General features: G+C 37.5%; 1 protein-coding gene across 1 annotated transcript in view; it reads right to left on the reverse strand.

The window, feature by feature from the left end:
- Positions 1-502: 502 nt before the first annotated feature.
- Positions 503-6,164, reverse strand: part of Chst7 (carbohydrate sulfotransferase 7) — a 32,760-nt gene continuing 27,098 nt past the window's right edge. The window contains exon 2 of the mRNA XM_050160922.1: positions 503-1,183. The gene's annotated coding sequence lies outside the window, so the exon portion shown is untranslated. The remainder of the gene's footprint in view (positions 1,184-6,164) is intronic.

The raw sequence follows: 6,164 nt of genomic DNA on the forward strand, positions 1-6,164 counted from the left end.
TTGAATCCAAATGGCATAGAGATGGCTCAGTAGTTAAGAACACTGGCTTCTCTTCCAGAGGACTGGGATTTGATTCTCACATGTCAGTTTACAAAGTTCACAACTATCTGTAACTCCATTTCCAATGGATCTGATTCCCTCTTCTGACCTCCATGGGAACTAGGCATGAACATGGCACACAGACATACATGCAGACAATACACCCATACAGGTAAAATGAAATTTAAAAAGAAAATTCTTGAACTCTATATACAGTTTCCTTCATGGTTCTTATATTCCTTTTATATAGACTATTGAACTCATGCAATTGAGCCATTTCCCAAAATCTGCTTAGCAAAACAAGCCCTGTCATTATAGCATGATGCTTGTGTCGTTTAACTGCATAGTTAAAAAAAAAAACTACTAAGTAGAACAATTTGAAAGCAAAAAAAGTTTCAATTTCTTTTTTTAATATTTATTTATTTATTTATTTATTTATTTATTTATTTATTTATTTATTTATTATGTATACAATATTCTGTCTGTGTGTATGTCTGCAGGCCAGAAGAGGGCACCAGACCTCATTCCAGATGGTTGTGAGCCACCATGTGGTTGCCGGGAATTGAACTCAGGACCTTTGGAAGAGCAGGCAATGCTCTTAACCACTGAGCCATCTCTCCAGCCCCAGTTTCAATTTCTTTAGATCTCCTATCCCCAGGGAAAACTTGTTCTACAGGAGGAGGGCTAATGGAAAGAAACCTAGACACAAAACCACCCAGACCTTTTATTTAATATAAAGTAATTTATTCAAGAAAGGCACAACTGCACTTGGCCCTTATTCACATTGATGACTTTTGTCCAGACATCTGCTGATGCGAAATGGAATCGTGTCACATCTTCTTTGTTGTCAGGATGCCTTGTTGAAATGTCTCAAGCAGAGCCAAGTTCAGCCTGGGAACTAAAACTTTTCCTATTTTATGACCATAAATATCCACATTGCACTGTCACTTCCTTTCAGGAAACTTCATCTCAGCCAATGTGTCCGTCATTACTTAACAGCTTCTTATGTTCCTGACCAGCAGATTTGCACAGCAGTTGGTACCAAATTGGTCCCAGTCTCTGACGGTGTGATAGATTGCCTCCACCTCGCAGCCTCTCCACTGTTGGTACAGCGTGCTGAGCTCACCCGTTTGTGGCCACTGACCTGGAAGGAAAAGAACAAAAGATGTTTGACCTTCATAGAAATTCAGTCTGGCCAGGTGGTGGTGGTGCACGCCTTTAATCCCAGCACTTGGGAGGCAGAGGCAGGCGGATCTCTGTGAGTTTGAGACCAGCCTAGGCTACAAGAGCTAGTTCCAGGACAGGCTCCAAAATAACAGAGAAACCCTGTCTCGAAAAAAAAAAAAAAAAAAAGAAAAATTCACAGTCTGTTGAACCCTGGTGATTTTTAACTACAGTTTTCTTTATCCAAGTTATGTTATCAAGTATTGAAAGTACATAGCAAATCAGTGCCTGTTATTTCTGATTTGTAAAAGACACACGGAGAAAATGTTACTTGAGGTGTTCAGTGAATGGGAAAAGAAGATAATACAGGTCCCTCTGCAAATATTACTGTGTTTTATACAGCTACCAAGGTGGGATACCTGCTGAAAAAAGCCTTCTGGCACTCTGGCCAGGGAAGCAGGTAGACTAACTGCAGAAATTCACCTCTTCTGCTCCTCCAAATCCACTCCCCCAGTTTAATACCCAGCTCTGCAGCAGAACACCTTCTGAAGCCTCCCTTCTCAGGTGCTTCCACCTCCAGCGGCTCCTACAGATCTTCCACCAACTCATTGCTTTATCCCGGCCTCCCAACCACTCCAGCAGGCGCACCCTGGAAACACACAGGTCACCCCTGCTAGGGAAGCAGGTAGGCTAACTGCAGATCTTCACTTCCCTTCTCTATCACTGCCTTCAAGTCCAGTACCCCAGTCTCATCCCTGGCTCTGTAGCACACCACCTATAGGCTCCCTTGTGGAGGAAATTAATAAAACAGTTCATGATATGGAAGTGGAAACAAATCAATAAAAGAAACCCGAATTGAGGGAAATCTGGAAGTGAAAAATTTAGGAGCTTGAACAGGAACCACAGAGGCAAGCTTTACAGGAGATGGAAGAGTCTTAGGTATTGAAGATATGATAGAAAAAAAAATGATAAATAGGTCAGAAAGTGTTAAATCTAAAACTCCTGGCTCAAAAGATCCAGGAAATCTGGGACACTATGAAAAGACCAAATCCAAGAATAATAGGAACAAGGAAGGAAAAGGAACATGGGCCAAAGGCACAGGAAGTATTTTCAACAGGATCTTAGTAAACTTCCCTAACATAAAAAAGTAGGTGTCTATGAAGGTACAAAAAGCATATAGAGCAGATTGGACCAGAAAAGAAAGTCCCCTCGGCACATAATAATCAAAATAGTAAATTTACAGAGCAAAGAAAGAATATTAAAAGCTACAATGGGAAAGACCAAGTAACATATAAAAGCAGACTTGCTAGAATTACACCTGACTTCTCAATGGAGACTCTAAAAGCCAGAAGGGCTTTGAGAGATGTGCTGCAGACTCCAAGAGACAACAGATGTAAGCCCAGATTACTATATGCAGCAAAACTTTCAATTACCATAGATGGAAAAAAACAAGATATTCCATGTTAAAAGTAAATTTAAGCAATATCTATCCAAAATATAGCCCCACAGAAGGGGCTAGAAGGAAAACTCCAACCTAAAGAGATTGACTACACCCAAGAAAACATTGGGAATAAATAATCCCAGACCAGCTAAATGAAGAAATGGGAAACACACACATAGACACACCCCACAACCACCACCAACAACATCAAAATCACAGGAGACAACAATCGTCATTTATATTTTTCATCAGTGGTCTCAATTATTTAATGAAAAGACACAAACAGAAGGATGTCAAAACAGGATCCAAGAAACATACCTCAATATCAAAGATAGACATTACCTCAGAGTAAAGTGTTGAAAAAAGTTATTCCAAGTAAATGCAAGTGAGTGTAGCTATTTTAATATTTAACAAAATAAAATAGGGAAGAACACTACATACTCATTAGAGGAAAAATCTACCAAGAAATACATTTTAATTCTTAGCATCTAGGCACACTAAATACTGCTTAAATCACATATTGACCCTCACACACTGACAGTGGGAGACTTCAATACCCCACTTTTGCCAATAGACAAATCATCAAAATCCCCCAAAAAATCTAAACAGAGAAAAGTTAGAGCTAATAGACATTATAAGCCAAATAAGCCTAACAGATATTTGCGGAACATTTTATTCAAACACAAAAGAATACACCTTCTCAGCACTTCATAGATTTTGGACACAAACAAGTACCAACAGATAACAAGAAAATAAAGACAAGTCCTCTGCTTCTTATCTGACCACATGGATTACAGCTGGATGTCAACAACAACAGAAACAACAGAAAGCTTACAAACTCAAGGAAAACGAACAACTCTATACTGAATGAAAAATGAATCAAGAGAGAAATAAATAAGACTTTCTAAAGTTGAGTGAAAATGAATACACAACATACCCAAACTTAAAGGACACAATGATAGTGATTCTAAAAAGTAAGTTCTTAGCACGAAGTGCCTACATACAAAAATACCAAAGAGATTTCATGCTAACAAATTAACAGCACACCTGAAAGCTCTAGAACAAGACGAAAAGAAAAAAATCACGCCCAAAAGGAGTAGATGGCAAAAAATAATCAAACTCCAGGCTAAAATCAGAAACAAGCAAAAAGACAACACAAATAATCAAGAAACAAATGGTTGATTCTTTGAGAAAAACCACTATGCCTGAAAAAACCCTTATCAAAATTAACTAAAAGGTAGAGAGAAAATATCCAAATTATCAAAATCAAAAAATAAATGGGGGTGGGACAGAACAACAGACACCAAGGAAATCCAGCGAATCATAAGGACATTAAAAACCTGTACTCCACCAAAATGGAAAATATAAAAGAAATGGATAATTTGCTTGATAGGTACCACTTACCCAGGACCAGATAGTTTTAGTGCAGAATTCTACCAGACTTTCAAAGAAGAGTTAATGCCAATACTATTTAAATTATTCCACAAAATAGAAGCAAAAGGAACATTGCCCCATTCATTTTATGAGGCCATAGTTATCCTGATACCCAAACTACATAAAGACCCAACAAAAAGAATTACAGACTAATTCTCCCTATAAACATAGTTGGGAAAATACTTGCAAACCAAATCCAAGAACACATCAAAAAAGATCATACACATGGTCAAGTAGGCTCCTTCCTAGAGATGCAGGAATGGTTCAATATATGAAAATCTACCAGTGTAATCCACCATATAAACTAAAGGAAAAAAAAAACAAACCATGATCTCAGGAGCTGAAAAAGCCTTTGATAAAATCCATTATCCCTTCATGATAAATTCCTGGAGAGATGAGGGATATAATGAGCCTATCTAAAAATAATAAAAACAATTTATAGTAAGGCCATTGCCAACATCAAATTAAATGGAGAGAAACTCAAAGCAGTTGTACTAAAATCAGGAACAAGACAATGTTGATCACTCTCTATATACCTATTTGTAGTATTTAGAGTTTCTGTTGCTGTAAAGAGACACCATGGCCACAGCAACTGTTATAAAGTAGCTCAATATAAAATTAACTCACAAAAATCAGTAGTTCTACTGTATACAATGATAAATGATATAGTCCTCCTATATACAAATGATAAACAGACTGAGAAAGAGATCAAAGAAACAACACCTTTCACAGCAGGCTCAAATAATGCATAGTATCTAATGAAGTAAGTGAAAGGTTTGTATGATAAAACTTCAATATTGAAGAAATAAATTGAATACGATATCAGAAGTTAGAAAGATCTCCGATACCCATGGATCACTAGGATTAATTGTCATCCTACCAAAAATATATGCATTCAATGCAATACTTTTCAAAATTCCAACAGAATTCATAGATCTTGAAAGGACAATTTTCAGCTTCCATATGGAAAAACAGGAAAACTAGGATAGCTAACAATCCTGAATAGCAAAAGAACTGTGAGAGGTATTACTATCTCTGTTTGCAAGCTATACTTTGGAACTATAATAATACAATCACATGATATTGGCACAAAAACAGACACGTTGATTAATAGAATAGAACTGAAGACCCAGACATAAATCCACTGAACTATAAACACCCACAAAAATGCTAAACTGAAAGCTGTAATATATATGTAGAGGACCTGGTGCAGACCCCTGCAGGCCCTGTGTATGCTGCTTTAGTATCTGTGAGCTTTGCTCTTGTTTATTTAAAGGACTTTATTCTCCTAGTCTCCTCCATTCTTTCCACCTCTTCTTCTGCAGCGTTCTCTGAGCTCTGAGGGGAGGGATTTGAATATACCTTCTTCTCTGCAGCTCGTGGAACCTTCTCGAAAATTGACCACATACTCGGAAACAAAGGAAACCTCCAAAGATACAAAAAAAATATCAGTGTCCACCTGTGTCTTATCAGATCACCACGGATTAAAGTTAGAAGGCAACAACAATGCTACCCCCAGAAGGCCGACAAACTCATGGAAACTGAACAGTCAACTACTGAACCACACCTGGGTCAAGGAAGAAATTAAGAAAGAAATTAAAGTCTTCCTTGAATTTAATGAAAAAAAAAAGAGACAACATACTCAAATCTATGGGACACGTTGAAAGCAGTGCTAAGAGGAAAGTTCATAGCAAAAAGTGCCCACTTAAAGAAAATGGAGAAAGCACACATTGGAGACTTAACAGCACACCTGAAAGCTCTAGAAAAAAAGAATCAGACTCACCCAGGAGGAGTAGAAGACTGGAAATAATCAAACTGAGGGCAGAAGTCAACAAAATAGAAACTCAGAAAACAGTCCAAAAAATCAATGAAACAAAAAGTTGGTTCTTGGAGAAAATCAACAAGATCGACAAATCCCTATCCAAACTAATTAAACAACAGAGAGAGAACACGCAAACATATAAGATCAGAAATGAAAATGGGGACATAACCACAGACACAGAGGAAATTCAGAGAATCATTAGATTTTACTACAAAAGCCTGTATGCCACAAAACTGGAAAATGCAAAAGAAATGGACATTTTTT

This window comes from Alexandromys fortis, unplaced genomic scaffold (genome assembly GCF_014885135.2).
Source record: "Alexandromys fortis isolate MF-2015 unplaced genomic scaffold, M_Fortis_MF-2015_v1.1 scaffold_83, whole genome shotgun sequence".
NCBI lineage: Eukaryota > Metazoa > Chordata > Mammalia > Rodentia > Cricetidae > Alexandromys > Alexandromys fortis.